This window comes from Mustela lutreola, chromosome 13 (assembly GCF_030435805.1).
Source record: "Mustela lutreola isolate mMusLut2 chromosome 13, mMusLut2.pri, whole genome shotgun sequence".
Taxonomy (NCBI): Eukaryota; Metazoa; Chordata; class Mammalia; order Carnivora; family Mustelidae; genus Mustela; species Mustela lutreola.
This window is the reverse complement of record NC_081302.1, coordinates 51,101,986-51,107,948: the sequence shown is the minus strand read 5'-3', so window position 1 is coordinate 51,107,948 and position 5,963 is coordinate 51,101,986. Positions and strand designations below refer to the sequence as shown.

Sequence of the window (5,963 nt, the reverse complement as noted above, 5' to 3'; positions counted from 1 at the left end):
GAACAAATGCTCTTTTGTGCCACATTCAACATATTCCATTAGGTTTTTTTTTTTAACTTAGCTATTATTTCACTAGTTTTTAATACCTGATAGATGCAGTTTGCTAAATGGGAATATTGGAAAGCCTTTTTGGGGGATGATGGTGTTGACAGAGTATTTTTTTCTTGTAACTGGATATTATTGGAATTATTGGAGTAAATTAACAAATTCTAAGACTATGAGAGTCAAGCAGAGACCATTTATTTATTGCTGAGAAGGCTTAAAATTGATGAACCTAGAGAGAAATGTCAATTACCAGCGACCAGACTCTAGATAAAAGGAGCCTCACCTCCTTTGTGGTGGTGATGGTTTAAAATTAATGAGAAGAGGCAAGGAGGTTGTTATTTCAAAGGAAGGTTTCTAGAGATGTTTGCCCCTTTCCATTTTTCTTTAGTCGCGTCATTTGACATTTATGTCTAATAATATGCATCAGCAAAAAACACACTTACACTGCTTGCTAAACCGCACAAATTGAACTTGATCCAGACCAAATTTTGAAATGGCCAAGTTTGTCTTCAGAGCCCATCATTTCCCATGCCATGGCTTCCATATTCAGATTTCTTCATCTCCCCAACTTCAGATTTTCAGGAAATCATGCTGGCCTCTAGCTGATTAAAAGAGCTTCTTTCTCTCTCCCTATAGAAATGCATCTGTCACATGATCCATTAGTTCAGACTTGAAGAGACACTAATTAAGTACAGAGCTGTAGTGTCAATTTATGATTATAAATTATTGCACTAGACCTCCCAAACATTAGTCCTCAGATTATTAACCTCTTGCTTTGTGTGCCCTGAAGATGAGTACATCATCCTCTTGCATTATCTCATCCACATTAAGAAGGCAGACTCTTTGAAGACTAGTAGGCTTAACTGATTATCAAAATATCTATCTCAAAGGGACCAGCAAAAAGAATAAGTGACAGTAAACTGTAACTAAGAGGAAAGGAGATGAAGTTCAAGCAGGAAAACACATTTTGGACAAATAGTTTTATGTATCTCCATAATGCATCTGCCATGTGCTAGACATGAATAAACCCTTCCATTTATTTAGAGTAAAACTTAAATTTCTTTGGGAATACTTTGTTATCAGAAAGAGCAATGACTGTTGTTTACTATAAAATTGCTTTTCTTCTGTTTTGTTTGTTTTGAAATTGACAGTAAGATAAGCAAATATGTATATTTTCTTTAAAAGATAGAAAATCTGAGACAGATTATGACAATAATAACCAGAAAAAATGAAGTGAAACCTTGTAGGAATACAGTCTGGTGAAAATAGTTTAACCACCACCAATAAGGTATTTTCAGTTGAGAACTGAGCAATGCTTTTACAGGAAATAATTTTTAAAAAATTTGACTGACCATCAGCCAATGGAAGATGCTACAAAGTAATACTTATATTAATACTTATTAATACCTATTCTCCATCTATGAAATCATAACAATATCTATTTGCTTAGGTTTTATTTGTAATCCAAGTAATGAGCAGTAAGAAAGTACTGACCAGATCTGAAGACCAAAACCAAATATATAAGCGAGTGAGTATGTGAGTGAGTAACCATTAGTGAGGGAGAAAGGCATTCTCATGATTAACATAATATTCTTGATTCTATTAAGTCTGAGTATCAGTAATCAGCAATATTCAAATGTAGTGACATACTATAGTTTAGTTATGTAGAATCTGTATTCTAAGTGAACCTATAGCATAGTGTAGGAAATGTTTTTTTTCTGTTTTTTTTTTTTATTTTTTCTTTTTTTTTTTTCTTTTTCATTCTTTAGACTACATCTTTACCATGGGAGGTAAAGTTATGAAAAATTGCCATCATTTGGGAACTTAATTCTTGTCTCTTTCATGGATTATTTGTAGGGCTAAATTCCCAGTCCAAACATTTACATTCACTCATTAATCTCATAAACAGCTGAATCACCCCTGAAATATATTTTGTAAAGCAGAAGTCATGGAACAGCAGCATTAAAGTAAAATAAGATTGATACGATGGCCTTGTTTGACAGCTCTGCTCCTCTTAGCAGAAGGTTTTTGAGATGGCAGGATAAAGCCCTGGGCAACATATGCTATGACAATCATGGTCATGACCTATTTCTGTTATTTCCTTTAAAGTTGGCTTGCATTGTTAGCAATTTCCTATCCATCTATGAGATATCTCTAAGGCATTGCTAGGGCAAGGATTTCATATATAGAGCAGAAAGTAATGATACGAAAAAGAAAGGAAGAAAGAAAAAAATGGAAAAGAACAGTTGATTAATCATGAAGTATAAGAAGCAATGAAGTGCATTAAAATGAAACATCTTCACTGCATGTATTTAAGAGAAATTTGAATCATATATTCATTTCTCATTTGTTTAACACTTTGATACATCATTTTAGATGTCGTCACCTGTCCAGGAGTGTCAAATTCTCTCTGCCTATACAGACATTTAGTAAAGAAAGTCAGTCATTCACTTCCCCTGTCAATTGTCTTTTTCCCATTTCCTATATTTCTTTACAATTCTATATTTCTTTACAATATGCAAAATTCTATGTATTGTGTTTTGGGGAAAAAATGGAAAATGGGTGTTTTAGCTGGTTTGAATATAATATTAGCAACCTATATGTTTAAGTTGATGTGGTAACTTGGAAGATGTATTTTTGATTCAAGTTGTACAGCATAATTTTCAAGAGATTATTTTTTTTGTAAAATACAATAATATATATTTAGTGTTTCTTGAGTTACTAAGTTCCGTTTTTGCATGTAGAACTCAAGTGTCCTAAAATTGAATGTATTTATTTCTTTATCCTTCAATAATTTTTATTTTACACTTATGTGTACAGCCTTATGCAACATTAAGCAGTTGTACAAAATATGGTGTATTCAAGGAATTTATGTCATGATAGTTATGATTTGATATATGGAGATTTTCAATGCAAAATAGTATGTACTGTTGACATGAGCTTCCATCTTTTCCAAATTCAAAGATGCCTTCAGAAGGTGATGAAATACCAACAAGTGATTATAATGTGGACACACAATCACATGATTTATTCTTACATAGATTCAGACTGGAGTAAGTAGATAAACACCATACACAAAAATTCCCTTTAACATTGTAAAACGATGTTAAACTTTTACATAAAAATTTAATTTATTTTCCTCAAGGCATTATTTATTTTCTATATCACAACCCCCTCCCAATTTCTTCCCCCAATTCTCCCTAAATGTGGAGTTATCCAAACTGATCCAGTGCCCCTGTAATTAATACATTTTTTTTTAACATTGCACATGGGTTGTTTTATTATAATGCTTTACCGTAAAGTGGGGATGGGTACTCCTGAGCCAAGAGGGAATGGACAAGTGCAGTTTCAGCTTTTACTGAGATTTTAACTCTGCTTGAATAAATTCTTTTTTTTTTTAAGATTTTATTTATTTATTTGACAGACAGAGATCACAAGTAGGCAGAGAGGCAGGCAGAGAGAGAGAGAGAGAGAGAGAGAGAGAGAGGGAAGCAGGCTCCCTGCGGAGCAGAGAGCCCAACGCGGGGCTCGATCCCAGGACCCTGAGATCATGACCCGAGCTGAAGGCAGCAGCCCAACCCACTGAGCCACCCAGGCGCCCCAATTTTGCTTGAATAAATTCTTACTAGATTCTTAGATCACCTCATTCGTTAAAACTCTGAAAATTTCTCATCCTTATTTTTTCAATTTCTTTGAACAAATCCTTATGATTTCTTCCTCTGAATTCACTGACTTCACACATTCTATTTCAACAATATAACATGGATTTATTCCCCTCTTGTAGGACAACAGAAATATTTTTCTTCTGAACGTGTCCTTCCAGATATTCAACTGAAGTATAAACAAAATCTAATACATAGTTTATGCTTAGATTAACTCCAAGAGAAGACTTTCAACACTTGGACTGATCAATATAGAGCACTATGGATGGACTGATTAGGGAAGTCATCTATGTTTTACAACCACTCTTCAGCACTCTTTTTCTTACCTTCCCTATTCATTGTCAGAAAAAAAGATGCATGATTCCTTTACTTTACTAAATGTTTTTCAACTAACTGTAATCACTAATTTTTTCAATCATAATTAAGCCAATACCATTTCCTTTTTAAAAGCTAACCCAGGCATTTTTAAAGTCTGGATTTCTTGCAACAAGAGGTTTTAGTTTCATCTTTTTTGTCCAGATTTTCTGAGGTATAATTGACAAATAAAAATAAATTGTGTAAATTTAAGATTTACAACATGATATTTTGTTCTTTTTTAAAAATATGTAATCTTTTACATATTTGCATGTCATCCTTGAGTAGGGGCCACATTGATCTCTGTATTGTTGCAATTTTAGTCTGTGTGTTGTCAAAGAAACAATGTGATACCTCGATACATGTAGCATCTGAAATGAATACCATAGTAAAGCTAATCAACATATCACCTCACATAGTTATCATTTATTTATTTATTTATTCACTTACTTACTTATCTGTTTATTGCAAGAATATTAAAATGTACTCTTTTAACTTGAGGTCCACTTTTAATTCTGCCCAGATAAGCTTTCATGTACTTCACAAAGAAGGTGTTACCAGGAAGACTTTTATTAGTTTCTTTGTCTCTAGAGAATATTATTATAGACTAAATTCATCAGCCTAGGTATTCACATCGTTTTGTTTCACATGAGTACTGAGGGAAAGCACTGTGACCCTAGAGTTTGTCAGCTATGTAATGAAAGAAGGTTATCATTTTTATTTTTACAAGAGTTTGAAATTTATTTAGTGCTGCTATTTTTCATTCACCATATCTACTCACTCAGGGGTGCCATCTGTATATAGTCATATAAACCTTATGTTTACGGGTGCTACAGAATTTAGCCAGTTTACTGAGTAGAAGAAGTTTCCAGGTTAAAGTACAGAAGGAACAAAAAGTCACTCTGGAAATAGTTATACAGTTTCTCCCAAATTAAACATGTGATCTGGCAATTGTATTTCTAGGTGTCTATTCAAAATCATTGAAAATATATGTCTATAAAAACTATGTACATGAATATTAATAACAGCATTATTTATAATAATCAAAAAGTACAAATAACCCAAAAAAACCATCTGTTGATTGAAGGCTAAGTAAAATGTGGTATATCCATATAATACAATATTTATTAACCATAACAATATATTACTGATTTGTCCCATAGCATTGGTGCAAGTTGAAATATTATGCTTACTGACAGAAATCAGATAGGAAAGCCACATATTTCATGATTGCATGTATATGAAGTATCCAGTGTAAAATTTCCAAAGAGACAGTGGTTGCCAGAGTTTCTTTTTCTTTCTTTTTTTTTATTATTATTTTTTTAAAGATTTTATTTATTTATTTGTCAGAGATAGAGCGCGAGCGAAAGCGAGCACAGGCAGACAGAGTGGAAGGCAGAGTCAGAGGGAGAAGCAGGCTCCCCGTGGAGCAAGGAGCCCGATGTGGGACTCGATCCCAGGACGCTGGGATCATGACCTGAGCCGAAGGCAGCTGCTTAACCAACTGAGCCACCCAGGTGTCCCCAGAGTTTCTTTTTCATATGATGAAAATGTCCTGGAATTAGATATTGTTGCGCAATGATGTGAATATACTAAATTCCATTCAAGTATAGACTTTAAAAGAGTGAGTGCTATGGTATGTGAATCTTTTATTTTTGAAAATTGAGGACCAAAGGTGAACATGTATATAGATTAAAACATACTATACCTACCTCTGCTTCTGGCCAAATTGGAATAACAGGTATCGATTTATCATTCCTCTTCAAACTACTAAGAACTAAGAAACTGACAAAATATATGACACAACAATTCTCAAGATGATTGGTTATTAGGCAAAAAGAGCAATATTTTCTGGGAGAAATAAAACAAGAAAACTTACTCTTGCCACAACTTACTAAGTGG

General features: G+C 33.5%; 1 non-coding gene across 1 annotated transcript; it reads right to left on the bottom strand.

Annotated features, from left to right (window-relative positions):
* Positions 1-4,304: 4,304 nt before the first annotated feature.
* LOC131814203 (U6 spliceosomal RNA) lies at positions 4,305-4,407 on the bottom strand. The gene has a single exon (XR_009347201.1). It is a non-coding gene; the product is annotated as a U6 spliceosomal RNA (small nuclear RNA).
* Between the last annotated feature and the right edge of the window lie 1,556 nt (positions 4,408-5,963).